The sequence below is a fragment of the Aotus nancymaae genome, unplaced genomic scaffold (assembly GCF_030222135.1).
Source record: "Aotus nancymaae isolate 86718 unplaced genomic scaffold, 86718_ANA_hifiasm-v0.15.2.pri h1tg000012l, whole genome shotgun sequence".
Lineage (NCBI taxonomy): Eukaryota > Metazoa > Chordata > Mammalia > Primates > Aotidae > Aotus > Aotus nancymaae.
Window position 1 is genome coordinate 19,521,470 of NW_026988423.1, and position 17,241 is coordinate 19,538,710.

Below are 17,241 nucleotides of genomic sequence, written 5' to 3' on the forward strand. Positions count from 1 at the left end.
TAGGCTTCATCCCAGGGATGCAAGACTGGTTCAACATATTCAAGTCTATAAACGTAATCCATCACATAAACAGAACCAAAGACAAAAACCACATGATTATCTCAATTGATGGAGAGAAGGCCTTTGACAAAATTCAACAGCACTTTATGCTAAAAACTCTCAATAAACTAGGCATTGAAGGAACACATCTCAAAATAATAAAAGCTATTTATGACAAACCCACAGCCAATATCATACTGAATGGGCAAATACTGGAAGCATTCCCTTTGAAATCCGGCACTAGACAAGGAGGCCCTCTGTCACCACTCCTATTCAATATAGTAGTGGAAGTTCTAGCCAAAGCAATTAGGCCAAAAAAAAAAAAAAAAAAGTTATTCAATTAGGAAAGGAGGAATTCAAATTGTCTCTATTTGCAGACGACATCATTGTATATTTAGAAGACCCTATCATTTCAGTCCAAAATATCCTTAAACTGATAAGCAACTTCAGCAAAGTCTCAGGATACAAAATTAATGTGCAGAAATCACAAGCATTTCCATACACCAATAACAGACTGAGAGCCAAATCATGAGCAAACTCCCATTCACAATTGCTACAAAGAGAATAAAATACCTAGGAATACAACTAACAAAGAATGTAAAAGACCTCTTCAAGGAGAACTACAAACCACTGCTCAAGGAAATAAGAGAGGACACAAACAGATGGAAAAACATTCCATGCTCACGGTTAGGAAGAATCAATATCATGAAAATTGCCATACTGCCCACAGTAATTTATAGATTCAATGCTATCCCCATCAAGCTACCAATGACCTTCTTCACAGAACTGGAAAAAACCACCTTAAACTTCATATGGAACCAAAAGAGAGCCCGCATAGCCAAGACAATCCTAAGCAAAAAGAACAAAGCTGGAAGCATCACACTACCTGATTTCAAACTATACTACAAGGCTACAGTAATCAAAATTACAAGGCTACAGTAATCAAAACAGCATGGTACTGGTACTAAAACAGAGATATAGACCAATGGAACAGAACAGAGGCCTCGGAGGCAATGCCACACATCTACAACCATCTGATCTTTGACAAACCTCACAAAAACAAGCAATGGAGAAAGGATTCCCTGTTTAATAAATGGTGTTGGGATAACTGGCTAGCCATGTGCAGAAAGCAGAAACTGGACTCCTTCCTCACACCTTACACTAAAATTAACTCCAGATGAATTAAAGACTTAAACATAAGACCTAACACCATAAAAACCCTAGAAGAAAACCTAGGCAAAACCATTCAGGACATAGGCATAGGCAAGGACTTCATGACTAAAACACCAAAAGCATTGGCAACAAAAGCCAAAATAGACAAATGGGACCTAATTAGACTCCAGTCGTTCTGTACAGCCAAAGAAACAATCATTAGAGTGAACCGGCAGCCAACAGAATGGGAAAAAATTTTTTCAATTTACCCATCTGTAGATTCTGGATATTAGCCCTTTGTCAAAGAACTACAACAGATTTACAAGAAAAAAAAAACCACAAATAAACCCATTTAAAAATAGGCAAAGGATATGAACAGACACTTTTCAAAGAAGACATATATGAAGCCAACAAACATATGAAAAAACACTCATTATCACTGGTCATTAGAGAAATGCAAATCAAAACCACATTAAGATACCACCTCATGCCAGTTAGAATGGTAATCATTAAAAAATCTGGAGACAATAGATGCTGGAGAGGATGTGGAGAAATAGGAACACTTTTACAATGTTGATAGAAGTGTAAACTAGTTCAGCTATTGTGGAAGACAGTGTGGCGCTTCCTCAAGGACCTAGAAATAGAAATACCATTTGACCCAGCAATCCCATTTCTGGGTATATACCCAAAGGATTATAAATCATTCTATTATAAAGACACATGCACATGTATGTTCATAGTGGCACTATTAACAATAACAAAGTCCTGGAGCCAACCCAAATGCCCATCAATAATAGACTGGACAAGGAAAATGTGGCATATATACACCATGGAATACTATGCAGCCATAAAAAATGATGAGTTCATGTCCTTTGTAGAGACATGGATGAATCTGGAAACTATCATTCTCAGCAAACTGACACAAGAACAGAAAATCAGGCATCACATGTTCTCACTCATAGGTGGGTATTGAACAATGAGAACACAGGGACACAGGGAGGGGAGCAGCACACACTGGGGTCTGTTGGGGAGGGGCAAGGGATGGACAGCCAGAGTGTGGGGAGGTTGGGGAGGGATAATATGGGGAGAAATGCCAGATGTAGGTGATGGGGGGTGGAGGCAGCAAACCACATTGCCATGTGTGTACTTAACAATCCTGCATGATCTGCACATGTACCCCAGAACCTAAAGTACAATAAAAAAAGAAAAAGAAGAAAAAAGAAAATAGAGCAATGATGCAATTTGAAATCCAGAGACAGAAATAAGTCTAGGATATAAAGCCTTCTGGCTCTCTATTAATCTCTTCCTACTGCCTTAATATGAGCTGTGGAACCAAAGCATTTCCTTATGCTAGGCATTAATCTAGTAGCCTATTTTAAACCACACACCCAAGAGATGGGTTGTGACAAAATACTTAGTACTCCTGGGTAGTCCTTCCCTAAATACTTGCTAAAGGAATGGACACGGGAATGCAAAGGAATAAATGAATGGCAATCTTGTCCTTTATGCTGACATCAAGCTACAGAGGTAAGCAATTGCTCAGTATATTCTGTGTGCCTTAGCAAAATATTAAATGTAAAATACACATGTAAAATGTAAAATAGTTGAAGAATCACAGGTTTTGGAGTTGGACAGATATGTTTGACTCCCAGATTTGCATCTCAGTTAGATGGCTTCTTAAGCTCTATGAGCCTCATCTATAAAATGGGAGTGGCAGTACCTCCTAACTTACAGAGTTGTTCCAAAAGTAAAATCTAACAAAAATATCACATAATATTCTAGTACAGTTCCTGGTACATATTAGATGTTGAATAAATGCTGGTTTTAAAACAACTCTGCTTGATGACCTTGTAAAATTCAACCCACGAGATAAGGCATTCCAGAAGATTCTCCCTCACTGTGTAAAATACTGCTTGTTTCTTTGAACATAAAATGACTCCTTCAATGTCTTCAGCCTCTTCCTCCCTCACTCCAATTTGGTGATTAGTTCTTACATTTTGAGTAGTTTCTCTTTGTTTTTAGGTTTGGGCTTTTTTTTTTAACTTATAAGGTCCTGTTTTCCCAATGGCTATAAGATGGAAACTTAGGGGTCCTGCTTTCCTTCACGTAAAGCTTTGCCCCTGAACACATTTGTTGGAGACACTCCATGTAGGAGGAGTGAGATGCAAGGCACAGGGGTCTCTAACCACACCCCACCCAGGCCAGCTTTGCTGCACCAAAAGAGAGACAGCCACTAGGTCAGTGAGGGAGATGACTGTTTAGGATTTCTTCACCCCTATCAAATTATGTGTGACTAGAAGAAGGTTTGTTTGACATCTCTATTCAGACGAGGCCAAGAACACTCAGCAGGGGTTGTTGTGGACATTGATAATGTTCTCACAGGATCCTGAAGAGGCTTGTAGTAAGAGATGTTTCTCAGCAACCCAGGGCCACCTACAAGGGTTGGTAAGTAATCTGAGAGGAAATAAACTGCTTAGGATCAGGATTCCTCATGTTTTCAACAACCAAGAAAGGATGATTTATCTGTAAGAAATCTTTGGTAGCTTTGGTGGAACAAGAGCGTGAAAAAAAAAAAAAAAACTTCAACAGAGACGAGGCAAGAATTTATGCAAAGAAATACCTGACATCAAAGTACTCTAGCCAATAAAAATTGCAATTTTCAAGTTCACATAGGAAGCATTCCTTTCAGCAGCCCTGCCCTGCCCATCCCCTCACCTCCCACCATTACAAACATACCTATGAGCCCCCACCTCTGGGAAACCACAAAAGGCTCCTCTCCTGAGACATTTATTAGGTTGATTGGTGCAAAAGCGATTGTGGTTTTTGGCATTAAAAGTAATGGCAAAAACCGCAGTTACTTTTGCACCCACCTATAGTTTTGCTCCATCTACGTGGACCATACTTTTTGCCTGGTATGAACATCTCTGTGGTCAGCATTCTTATATTTGATGCTTCCCAGCCTTTTCACACAGGTGCCATTGCTCTAGCAGCATTTTGAGAAGTTCCCAAGAAGCCACTCAAAGCTGAGGCCAGCTGCTCAGCTTCCTGATCACCCCAAGTGCTGATGGGATAAATATCTCAAAGTCCATCATAACCCATTTCAACAGAATGCCAGAAAGCTCTCCCTAGCTACTTCTGTCTCTACAAATTTCCACCTGAAGAATGTGGGTTAGGAGAAGCAGTGAAATTCTAGAGGAAACCTACAGTCAGGAGGAGAAAGGATTGAGGGCCAAGAGAAAGGGGAAACCCCCTTTCTTCAACAACAGCGACACCACTAACAATGTTAATAGAGTATTAATATGTATAGGCTTTAGGCTGATTGTTTTACAGGACTTATCACAATTTTCATAACAACTATACCTGGAAAGTACTGTCATTATCCCCATTAGAGAAGGGAGGAAGCTGAAGCTTAGAAAGTTTAGGTAGATGGATTGCCAAAGTGATACACATATCAGGTGATCTTGGTATTTGAAGCCCATAAGCTTATGTTCTTAACTAATTGACCAGTCTACTTCATAAACAAGAAAGGGAACATGCAAGGGTGGAAGTGGGATGTGGCGTAGATGAAATTCTCTTACCTTGATCTAGGAACTGACTTGGTTCCAGCCCAGCTATTGTGATGAGGACTTGAAAAATTCCATGGTGGGAGGAGTCTTGCCCTCCACAGGTAACTTCTGCCTAGCTTTTTTCTTCTTTGAATTGAGAAATGCGTCTAGCGATCTTCCCCTGAAGCTCATTTTGCAGAGGTTTGGGAGGCTACGTAGTCCTGAGAAGGATAGAAATGCATGAGTGGTTGGGGACACTCATATCCAAAATGCAAGGCTGCATTTTTTTCTTAGTAAGTATGGAGAGCACAAATCCAAGCACACCTCTAGGGGAAAGCACAAACACCAGATGCTTCTGCCTTAGCCCCAGGTAGCTAAGCTCCATCCCCTCACTCTAACGTCTCTAGCAACCTTCCCGTTTTCCATCCTTCAAAGTAGACACAGGAGCCTTATCTCCTCTCTCACTGAATGTCAGACTTCAAATGAATACTACTCAGCCAGACTTGTTCTCCCCATCCTGAGTCAGAATGTTCAAGAAATTCACCAGGTTTTCTAAATGAAAATTTTCTGACAAGGGCACGGAGAATACTTTCTAACTAGCAGCACCTGACGAGGTCAGGCATTGGAAGTCACGCATTCTCCAGCTCCTTCCTGCATTAGATATACAAATTCAGGACATAGGCCCGGTTTCAAGTGCCAAACTCATAGTTTATCAGTCTCTTGTGGGTAACAAAGACTGAAGGTCTGTGTGAATCAGACCAGTGAACTCTCCCCAGGCTGCTGCCTGAGCAGACTTAGAGGACAAGGCCAGCTTGCAGTTCTTGTCTCCAAGAAAGACCCTTTTTATGATTCTAGCAACCACCCCAACCAGTGAAATTGTGCATGCAGTTGAGAATAGTGTGACTCTTCGTTCCTCATTATCAGTGCATGAGGTAACTCTTGGTATTATTTCTGCTTATTGATCTTATATAAGATTACATCAAGAGGTCTGAAGTGATATGCTTGGCTGCCTCTGTGATCCTCACCAAACTGGCCCAGAATCCAGGAGTCACCCAATGCCCATTCCTACAAAGGGCACAAGCACAGGGGCAACAGCACGTAGTCAAATTGTGTGTGCATTCAAAGATTACTTACCTCCCTCCATTCGGGTGGGCACACAGACCACTTTAGGCTCTAGAGACCTCTGAAGATCACGCCCCAGTGCTGCTCTCGAGCAGTATAGCATCCTGGGTTGTTTCGAAAGAGACTGACAGCTGTCTCCCAAAACTCAAAGAGCACACAGCTTTGTTCCATCTTCTCCAAGGGCTGATCAAGAGGCTTAAACTGAAGCAGCAGGGATTTTAAGTTAGAACAGCTTTTGAGGAAGCCTTGTGAGACCTGATTTGAAAACGGTAAAGAGCTTCGTCTTGTCCAGGGCTTATAGGCATGTTCACTGACCGTCCTTTGGAAGACTTTGAGAGCATTTTATCTGGACCAAATGGTTGTATTGAAAGTTCAGACAAGGAAAGCTCTGGGCCGCCCATCAAATGTGGAGACCAGTGATAGATAAATATCAGGATGAAACCCCAATCAGTGTCAGAAATTTCTGTGAGCTGAATTTCCCTGATGACAAGGAAGGGGCAGCCAGCTGGGGGCTCTGACTCCGAGATCCCTCACTCTGGGCCTGGACTCCTTCAGCGGAAAGTGCCAGAATGCAATTCTAAACTTTCCTCCTCCTTTATCACCTTCTTTTTCTCCTACCTTTTGCTGGCAAAGCTATTCCCTGGAGTTCTGAAGGTGTCCTCTGGCTGAGCCAAGCTGGCAAACACCCCAGCCAGAAAGCAGAGCTGTAGAAGAGATCAAAGACAGGTGATGCCATTTTTAGGACAGTCTGGTAATGCGTGTAAGGCCTGATGGTAGAAAGTGAAATATATCTAGCTACACCAAAAAGGGGTAAGTTGCAATATGTCAGGGTGGGCTTTTGTGTGTCTGCAGAAAAACAAGTAGAATAACAGGTCAGTGGTGAGGCCAGAGTTCCTGTGTCCACAGAGATCAGGAATTGTCTGCAGCAACAAGGCAAGAGCTTTCCTGAAATAGATGAGAAATGTTGCCCCATCTATGCTCAGCCAGAATTCAGAAAGTAAATTTATTTTCTGCTAACAAGAATTGTATAAGAAGGACTTCGGAGTAAGTCTGTCTTAGAAGGAAAATGTTTAGAATTCAGTTCATGTCCCACTCTTGATGAAATATTCCCCAGCCCTTCAGGCCTCCCTGGATCTCTCTAGGGGAAAAAAAAGGAAGCCGGTTTTAGAGATTAGATGATAAACATAACTTTATTCTCACCACTCCCAATAGCCTAACAGCCTACAAGTCACTTATATTCTCAGATCCCAACTCATAAACACACATGCACACACACACACCCTACTTATTGACATGTCAATTACACTTACACATAATAATCATGTAATGGTATTTTTGGTGCTATGACCCCTTTGGCAGTCTGATGAAATCCACAAATCCCCTCAGAAGACTGTTTTGAAATACCTAAAATAAAATACATAAGATTACAAAAGAAAATAATTATATTAAAATTCAGTTTTCAAAATGTTTTTAAGCCAATTTGGAGTTTGGAAATACATATGCTTTTTTATCAAATCTTCAAATGATAGCCAATGATGGATCTTATTGACACTGTCATGACTATAAATGATATTTTGATCTATCTGTAAGAACTGTAAATAATATGAACATATCTGTGATTTCTATTAATCAAAGCATAAACACTATTAATACTACTGTGTATTGTCAGATATATTAATATTGGCAAAAATGTCACATTTTAGTTAGAAGTTAGTGAAAATAAAGATGTAATTTTTTTTCCTCATTCAAGTTCATGGACCCTCTGAATTCCATCCCCTGACACCTTAAAGATCCATGGATTTTAGGTTAACAATTACCCTGATTTACCTAGCATATGTACTTATAGATCCTATACACATTCATTCATTATATTCATTAACACGTATCACCAACAATTCACACACAACTTTCTAAATTGCACCTCAAAAATACCCAACCAACATACTCACTAGTATAAACACACAAAACACTCATATAACACTTGTGTGCTGATAAATGTTTAGCAACCAGCTCTCCATGAATAAAAGACCCTGATTTGTAGAGTTTGCTAAGTTGCATAACATAAAGACTCCTACGATGGCCAGTTTCAAATTATTAATACAATGTCAGTAAATGTACAGTTGGGAAGAGATGCACAGTAACGCATCATTGCATAGTATTTCTACCATACAGATACAATTGATGTAAAAAAACCTCAAGACATGGATAAGAGAAAAATGTAAAATAATTAGCAAGGGGTGAATTTTAATTATTTATAACCTTTATTTTTATATAATTGTGAGTATATACAATTTTTAATAATGGCCAAGTTTAATCACCAGTTTACAAAATCCCTAAATTTAACAAACGGCTCTCATGAGCCAGGAGAAGCCAGCTCCGCATGCCACTGCATATGCCTTTATACTCATATGCATACCAGACCCTCGGGTTATGTTCTACATATACATCCAGTCACCCTCATATTCACCAATGACCCTGAGCCCCCATTCATGAAAATACACTCTGCTAACATCTTCACTCATGCACATAACCACAACACTAATAGTATTGGTCTATCTTTTTTTTATTTTTTAGAGACAGGGTCTTAGTCTGTTTGCCCCAGTGTGGAGTGCAGTGGTGTGATCACAGCTCACTGCTGTCTCTAACTCCTGGGCTCAAGCAATACTCCCCACTCAGCCTCCTGAGTAGCTAGGACTACAGGTGTGTGCTTGGCTAATTTTTATTTTTTTAATTTAAAAATTTTTTTTTTAGAGTCAGGGTCTACCTATGTTGCCTAGGCTGGTCTCAAACCACTAGACTCAAGTGATCCTCCCACTTGGCCTTCCAGCATTGGGATTCGTCATGATCCACTGTGCCTGGCCTCTGTCCATCATTACACACAAGTCTTCTGTGTATACCCTTGATATAAACCACACATTGCTGCATTATACAAACAGATTCACAAACTCGCAATTCATAGACACCCTCAAACTCATATAACCTCAAACTTATAAACAAAATTAATACCACAGTTACTACATTCCCATCCATACACACGAGTTCCATGTAATCCTTACTTACTGAAACACACACACCAACACCCCATGCAAATACACAGCAAAATTTCTCATACACAGCAAAATTTCTCAAACATGTCCATGCATACATCAAATCATTCAAATACACTCAAGCACTCATGTAACACCCAAGGTGCATTCTGCATGCACCTATTCAAATGCCTGCACTTTTTCTACACCCCCCAATAAACACACACACAACCAACTTTACGCAACCAACCATACATACACATACACATACACGTTTCTTCACCTACACATTTATTATTCGTATGGGCTCAATCATACAGATTCCCAACATCCCCCTACATACAACCCACATATTCTTACACCCATGCCACTGCACACCAACACAAACACAGGAGACACACCTGGCACCTCCTCCAGAGGGAAGGCCACCATTTGGCTCCGAGAGCACCTTAAGAGTGCAGAGATCAGGGCTGGCTGGGTGACCTCGGGTGGGTGCATTAGGGAAGAGCAAGGTGGCAACTTGGCCAGAGAGCCCATTTCCTCTACAGAGCGCAATCTGTCATTGTCTTCTCTTTTGTCTTTTGATTTCTGATTCAGTGAACTTCAGACCCAATTATATCTGTGCCAGTAAAAACAATGAGACATGCTGGGCTGTGTGGGTTGGGTGGCAGAGAGAATCAAGAAAGTTGTTTGTCAGGTACCACTGAAAACAAAGTTTGAGTCTAACAAAATTCACACATTGAAGGAAGAAAGAGTCCCACTCTCTCCCACAGGCTGGAGGTTTGGGTAAGCATATGATGCATCAGGAGTAAGAACGCATCAGAAGTGTTTGCCACTTTTTCAAATATCTGGGCCATGGGTCCCAGAAAGACACAAAGAAGAGGAGGGAGAGCAGTGTGTGCTGGAGTTTTAGGGGAGGGGCCCTCAGAGTGGCCTTGGCAGTGGGAGTAGCCTGTCGTTCAGATGATCTGGAGGCAATGGAGTCAAAAAGGCACATGGGCCTCTACTTAGAGTACCTGGCCCCACAGGACCAACCCTTCATGGGACAGGTGAGGAATTCAAGGTGGGAACTCATAAATGTCTGGTCACTAAGATGAGGCTAGAATCAGGGTCTCTCTATCAGGGTCTCTGTTTTTTAGCAAGGGTTTTTTTTTTTTCTTTAATCCTCAGAGCAGGAACTCTATAGGTACTTGCTGCATTGAGTTGATAAAGGCATCACAAAGTTAGAAAGGAGGTCTCTTCCCAGGGAGTCCAGAGGGCAGAGCAATCCTGACCAGGGCCTGACTCAACTGCTCATGACCCTGAGGCAGGAGGGGTTGGCCTTGCAGTCCTGACTCATCCCTATGGGGTCCAGCATCAACTCCTGGCTCCACTGGGTCCATTCATTCCTTTAGCGGGATGGCCTGCCCCATCAAATGACCTGCCCTGTCAAATGACCTACCCCTTCAGGGTTGGGTGACAGGAAGAAAGAGAATTACTTTAAGGATCAGCTGCACAGATTAGCTGAGTGACTTTGGACAATCCCAAACCTCTCTGAGTCAGAGATGCCTCAACTGAACACATAAATATTCTAAATGATATTTAAGTTTTATCTTAGTCAGTTTGAGGTACTGCTATAACAAAGATATCATTGACTAAGGGGCTTAAACAACCAATATTTGTTTTTTTCTCATAGTTTCGAAGGCTGGGAAGCACAAGTTCAAAGCTCCAGCAGATTCTACCTGGTGAGAGCTTTCTTCCTGGTTTGAGGATAGCTGCCTTCCTGCTGTGTCTTCCACGGCGGAGAGCAGAGAAAGAGAAAGCTCTCTGGTGTCTCTTCTTATAAGAGCACCAATTCCATTCACGAGAACTCCACTCTCACTGCCCAAAGGTCCTACCTTTTAACATAATCACACTGGGGGTTAGCATCTCAGTCTATGGATGTTGGGGGATCACAAACATTCAGTCAATGGCAAGATTTCTTCTAAGGTTCTGAGACACATTACTGAGTGATGAAGTAAAGTTAGAGTAGTTAGGAGCTACATTTTTACCATCTGTAAAATGGGACTAATAGGACCTATATGTCTTAAATTTATTGTAAAGATGAGATGCGATAATATAAGTAAAGTGCCCAATACAGTGCACTGTTAAGCCTTACAAATAGTGGTTATTGTTATGCCTTCAGAATTAACGAAGCAGAGGATTAGGATGGGAAACATATAAAAGAAGTATGACATATAGTCCCTGCCCTCATGTTGCATGCAGACCAAAATGAGCACAGGTTCCTGGGTATAGACACCTCTTTCCAGGCTATGCTTAAATAAGCTGGCTTTCGATTCGTTTTGTACAAGGCACCTCACGTGTGAAAATGAGACCCACTGCTTGCCTTTGGACTTATAGTGTCACTTAAGAGGAGGACACAACCAAACTGATACCACTGAGTGGCTAAGGAAACAAGAATAGAATTCAGAGGAGGGAAGGGAGCAGGAGGACTTGAGCCAAGCACTCAGGATGAGTAGAAACTAGACACACCTGAGAAGAGAGCTCAGCCAACCACCTCGCAGGGACAGGTGGCAAGACTGTGGTCCTGCAACATGGAGACCAGAACCTCGTCTGGCCTGCTTCATTTGTCCAATTGTTTGTACAGCAAGTCTTTGACGAAGATAGTGCTTTTTGACAAGCGCCACCATTAAACACTGGGTGAGGGCGGGGTGTAAAAATGAAAATGACATAGTCCCTGTCCTCAGGGGCATCTGCTTGAAAAGAGAAGTCAGACTCATAAACAAGTGCCTTGCAAGGTGCAGAAGCGCTCACAGAGTAAGTACAAACTGATGATGTCCTCTGGAGAAAAAAGGAGGGATTCTTCACTCTCTCTAGCTTGTCCCATCGGGGCAGGGAGCAGCTGAGAGTTTGGTCAGGGAATGGCAATGATAACTTACACTTATTAAGTGTTTTCTATGTGCCCTGAGCCATCGCTCTATATTACCTGTTTTAATATGCATACCAGGGTAGGTGCTATCATTATCTCCATTTTACAGATGAAGACAAATTTTCAGCAGAAATGGGGAAAATTGGTTCCTGTATCTGGAAAGTCTAAGGGTAGAAATGGCCCAGTGGGGTAGAGGTTTCAAACAACACCATCAGGGGGTTCTCTCTTACCTTGTCCGCTTTTTCTCCCTGTTGCTGAGCAGCAGAGACCCAGCGTCCCTGCTGCCTCCCTGTGCACTTCCAAGAGAGCACCCAGTCCCTGCCCTGCTAATGCCATTAGTGCATCTGTCTACCCTGCAGCCAGGACTCACTTGGGTTGCACAGAGCCTGTTGAAGGCCCATTTGCTCAACACATAATGGGGATTAGAATTCATTAATGCACTACAAATTAAAGTATTAATAACGGTCTCAGAGTTTAAATGAGAGCCAGGGAAGGGAATCCGGCAAGAGGCCGCCCCGCCCGCATCTCCCACCTAGCTACATTGTTCAGTCACGGGCAATCCTGCGCTCTTTAATATGCTGTGACAGCCGCTGAAGTGACCCCAGACAATAAACAGGGCCTCCTAGTTAAGTATTAATCTGTCAAAAGAATGACCTTCATCCACTAAAGAAGGGATGTTTTTAAAAACCTCGCAAGTGGAGGAAGGCTCATTTGCTTGCTCATTTAGCATATTAAAAGGGTATTATTGCTACAAACAAGAAATCTAAATGAGGCCTGGGCAGGAGCTGCAGATAACACTCCTGATTAAAGGTGCAGGGTAATGATGGACACGGGAGGCTGAATCCGTTATTGTTCACCAACATGGCAGGACCTGGCTGCTGGGGTGATAAGAGCATTGAGCCCTGGCTGGAGCCAGGCTCGCTCCGTCAGAGAGGAGTGGAGCATGATGAGCCATGGGGGGCACTGCCACCTCCACCCTGGGACATGAGGGCAGCAGGAGGGGTGTCTGAGGTGACCTCCAAGGAAGGGAGCCCAGAAAAGTGGCCTCAAACAATTCCCTAGAGTGACCACAGTCTAGTTTGTGTCTCTCACCCTTTGACTTGTTTACTTCCAGCTTCTCATGTTCCTATCGGTCAACTCTGCAGACAGCCACCCTTTCCCAAGAACCCAAGCAGTTCTCCCAGGGGCCAGCTCCTGCTTAATCCCAGGAGAAAGTCTGGCAGGGAGAGAAAGGATAGACATGTTTTGTTTCTCTTCTGGGGATAATGGCAAGTTCCCACATGTCAGAAGGGAGGCTGGGTTGAGAAAGTAGGTGTCTCTAGCCTGTGACAGTCTGTCTAGGGAGGGGGGACTTGGCAAAGCCATGAGCAAAGAGAGATGAGAAATATGATTGAGGGAAGGAAACAAAAAGATACAAACACAAATTTCCCATGCAACAAATATCTGCAGGCAAAAGAGCTCTGCTATGTGTCTGGTTCCACGTTAGATGACATGGGAGGAGAGGTAACCAAGAGGCAGACTTTGCCCTAGGGACTTGCCCTCTATTCAGGGAGTCAGGGATAAGTCAGATGAAACCAATAGGCATGAAATAAGCTTTGAAGAACATGGAATATTTAGACTATAATAATGATTGGTAAGAGGAAACAGTGGCAAAATTAGAGAATTTGAAAGGAGATTTGAATTACCCTAAGAGCTAATTGCATTTAAACATTCATCTCTGGACTGTATGCTCCCTGAAGACAGTGACTTTGTTTGGTTCATCTCTGTGTTCCCATTGCCCAGGACAGTTCCTGACACACACACGAGATGCTTGTGGTGGGGGCAATGCTATTTGTTCTCCACACTGCTCCCTCTTCCTGGGATAAAACATAGAAACATTTCTCAGCCTTGGAGCTCCTCTGGAGCTAAATTGGAAGCATATGACTAAGTTTTCACAAATGGAAACATGAATAGAAGTGATGTATTACTTCTGGTCCAAGGTATGAAAGCATGGACCTCACTGATCTCTCTCTTCCCTCGTTACAACAGCTTTGGCAAGTATGTGATGAGAGCAGACCATCACACCATAGAGGGAGCCTGGGTCCCTGAGTCACTAGATGGAGGGTGACTCTGATCAACCTGCATCAAAATTTTTAGTTTGTTATGTTGCACCGCTGAGATTGAGAACTTTACTTTCTGAGGCAGTAAGAGTTATTTATCCTGATTAATACATGCAGTGCATATTAAATGTTTGTTGAAATAATAAATGAATACTCTCATTTAATCCTCACAATAACTTCAAAATAGCTATTTTGATTTGACAGACAAGGAAAGAGATTCAGAGTTAAGAAGCAACAGAGCCAGAAGTTAAATTTATGTCTTCAAATTCCATGCTCTTTTTACTGTACTTGGCTGCCTTTCAAGAATATAGTCAGATGTATATTTTATGTGAAATTTTACCAAAAGGTACTCCAGTGAAATAGAGGTTAGGGACTTTCCAAATGAGAGGCTCCTCTGGTTACCACTGCAGTTGGGACAGGATTGTCATCTTAGAGGCAGTTAAGACCTTCTGAATTCCAATATCACAATGAAGAGCTTTGGCCAACTGTGTTCTCTCCTTGGTATAGGGGGTAGGATTTTTACCCCTCCATTTTCCAGCTCAGGAGACAGAGAAGTCTCCTTCCTGGAAGCAAATGGTCAAAATCAGGAGAGACAGATCCATGCTGACTCTTGCATTTCACCTTCTAATATAGAGTTATCAACCACCCAACAGCTTCCACAGCTCTGGAACCTGGCCTGCCCGAATTTAGGAAGCATGAAAATAGCTGAAGGCAAATATTAACAAGTTAACTCACTGAGAATCCCCTCTTCCACCCTGCCATTGTTGCAAAGAAGGCAGAGGGCGGTATGAAGAGGCTTGGGCCTCTGCTCCAAGCCAAGAAGAGGGAGGAAGGGAGGTGGCTGCTGGACTGGAAAAAAAATTAACCTCTGAGAGAAAAACTAGTAAGAATCAGCCATAATGGATAAGATTAGTTATTACAGAGAAATCCAGGAGGGACTGGATTGTCCTCTGTCCTCACTGAATGTCTTTCTCCCTAGTCCCCTGGGAGGGCTGGGTGCTCAGTTCAGCTAGCAGAATAGACATTTATGGAGTTAAGACCTAAGTGCCAAGTACAGTGCCAGGTGCTAGGACACAGATATGAGTAAGAAGGGTCAGGGACAGGAACAGGGTGAGTGTCAGATGAAGCAACATGTAATCCTGAGAAAACACTACCGCTCCCCAGGGTTGCTGCTAAACCACACGGTGCCCTGGTGCAAAATAGAAAACAGGAGTATGCAGCTCAATCTGTAGCGGACACAGTGTTGCTCAGTGGCTCCCCTACTGGCCAAATTCCCCCAAAATGACTCTTCCTTTCAGTCTCCACTCTCCATGGTATCTGTTTTCCTGTGGGACCTCTCAGAAATGCAGATCCATGAAGCCCTAGACATTAGAGCTGGATAAATCCAGAGACTGTTGTCACACTAATTCCCTATTTTAAAGATGGAGAAGCTGAGACCCAGAGAATGAGAAATGACCTGATCGAGGTCACATTTTCCTGGGAGAACCGAAGTGATGACTCATTTGTGCCCATTAACATTTAAGCCAGAAAATGTATTAAAGCTGTTGCATAAGCTAGTCAATAGATGAGTTAGTAGAAGTGGGTTGAAGAAGAAAGGGAACTATCTGCTCAGACTGGACTGAGTTTAGAACATGACACTCCTGTGTCCTCCCAGATTTGAGTCTGCTCCACACCATTTTCTTCCCTTGATTCCAATTGCCCTCTAATTTTCACTTCTTAAGCAACCTGGATTGCTTTATGAAAAGACCATAGGGAAATTGGAGCCTTCAAGAGCTCCTTTGGCTGAGGAATTAGTCAATAGAATTACCCTCTCTCACTGTATTTATGTCAATGAAAAGGCCTGCCAATGGGCTGTCAATGACAGACAAGATAAGCATGAAGTAGCTGCAAGCTGGGGTCTTAATTGTGTGAGCGTCCCTTAAGGGACATGACATTTTTCTCTGGAGCAATAAGGCTGGGTCATCTCTACCCTGCCACTGTTGGCTCTGTTCCCTTGCGTTCCACATTCACACAGCAGACCACCAGAGTGACAGCTCATGCACAGCTATTCCCCGGGGGTTTCAGCCCAGTTCCATTGTCACCTTCTCCAGGATGCTTTCCCTGACCCCCTCTCCAGTCTCCACACTCTCAAACATGTGGACACCTCTCTTACGGTACTCGCCACGTTGCACTGCCACTCTGTGTCCATGTCTTTGTCCCCCACCAACTCTGAGAGTATGGCCAGTGAGGCTAGACTAAGAGCTTTCGGATAGCCAGTATATCCAGGTATTGTGCCTGGGACTTCACCTGCAACATCACAACTCTGAAGGATAGGCTTTATGATCCCATCTTCGTTTGAAAAAACTGAGGGTTCAGAGGAGCTAAGGAACGAGTCTGGGGTTTCACAGCTGGCAAGTGCAGAACTAGGTCGGCACACTGGTCTACCTGACTCTATAGCCCATGTTCCTACATAGACAGTAATCTAACTTTGCTACCCCAGGATGTCCTACTTATAAGCATCCACAGTTTGAGATTGTCAACCCTATTTGTGGCCTCACTGAAAATATCCCCTAATTTTCTGGGATGCCCTAAACTCTCATATAACCTAGACTGGACTTAACTTTCTTTCCCAGTGACATCTACCTCTGCATATGGTCCCTCTTCTATCTTAAAAGCCCTACTCACAGGTGAGCCACAGTATTGTTGCCTGGGCTACCCCCAGCTGCTCTGCAGGATTGCACAGAGGACTTCTTTTAGGTTCTGGGCCTTATTTCTTTAAAACTCTAGCCAATTTTACACAATAATGACAAAGACAAGAGCTGCCTGCAATAAACACCCAGGACAAACATTCCTGCTATTATTCCCAGAGATCAAATAGACAGTCTTACCTGCATGGTGTTAACAAGATTCCAGGCTTCAGTTTGTTTTTTCATATAATTTGTTGGTATCTTGACATATCTACTTCTTTCTGATCACTTCATTAATTCATTTATACTTCCACTTTTTTTTTGAAAAGGAAATAAGACTCATATTAAGTTTGGAATCATCTAGAAACTAACTCTGCTCACACTTTCTTCAGGCACCGAGAACTCTGATCCCTTCCCTATGGAACTGCAAAAGCGAAGGGACACATGCACACATATCATCTGAGAATAGGGGCAGAGCAAAAAGGAACAGGAGGAGGGAGGGGAGGAGGAGAGAAGCTGGGTAGGAAAGAGAAGAACATATGGGATGAAGCTGCAAGTTGGAGGAATCCCAAAGGAGCGGCTGGAACAGTGATCAGAGTGGTGAAAGTAAGAGAAAGAAGGTTCCTTGATGTTCTTCTAGCACCGGAGAAATGCAAAAATAATAGGAGGCTGCAGCCACAGGAG

At 42.7% G+C, this 17,241-nt stretch overlaps 1 long non-coding RNA gene across 2 annotated transcripts in view; it reads right to left on the reverse strand.

The window, feature by feature from the left end:
- The window catches only part of LOC105729588 (uncharacterized), a 119,782-nt gene extending 102,817 nt beyond the window's left edge, over positions 1 to 16,965 (reverse strand). The window contains exons 1-4 of one of the 2 annotated variants that reach the window (XR_001110277.2): positions 16,759 to 16,965; positions 7,169 to 7,262; positions 5,871 to 6,059; positions 4,770 to 4,957 (exon numbers count right to left, since the gene is read on the reverse strand). This is a non-coding gene — a long non-coding RNA (uncharacterized LOC105729588). The remainder of the gene's footprint in view (positions 1 to 4,769; positions 4,958 to 5,870; positions 6,060 to 7,168; positions 7,263 to 16,758) is intronic. The other variant, XR_001110278.2, reaches the window with a different exon arrangement.
- Between the last annotated feature and the right edge of the window lie 276 nt (positions 16,966 to 17,241).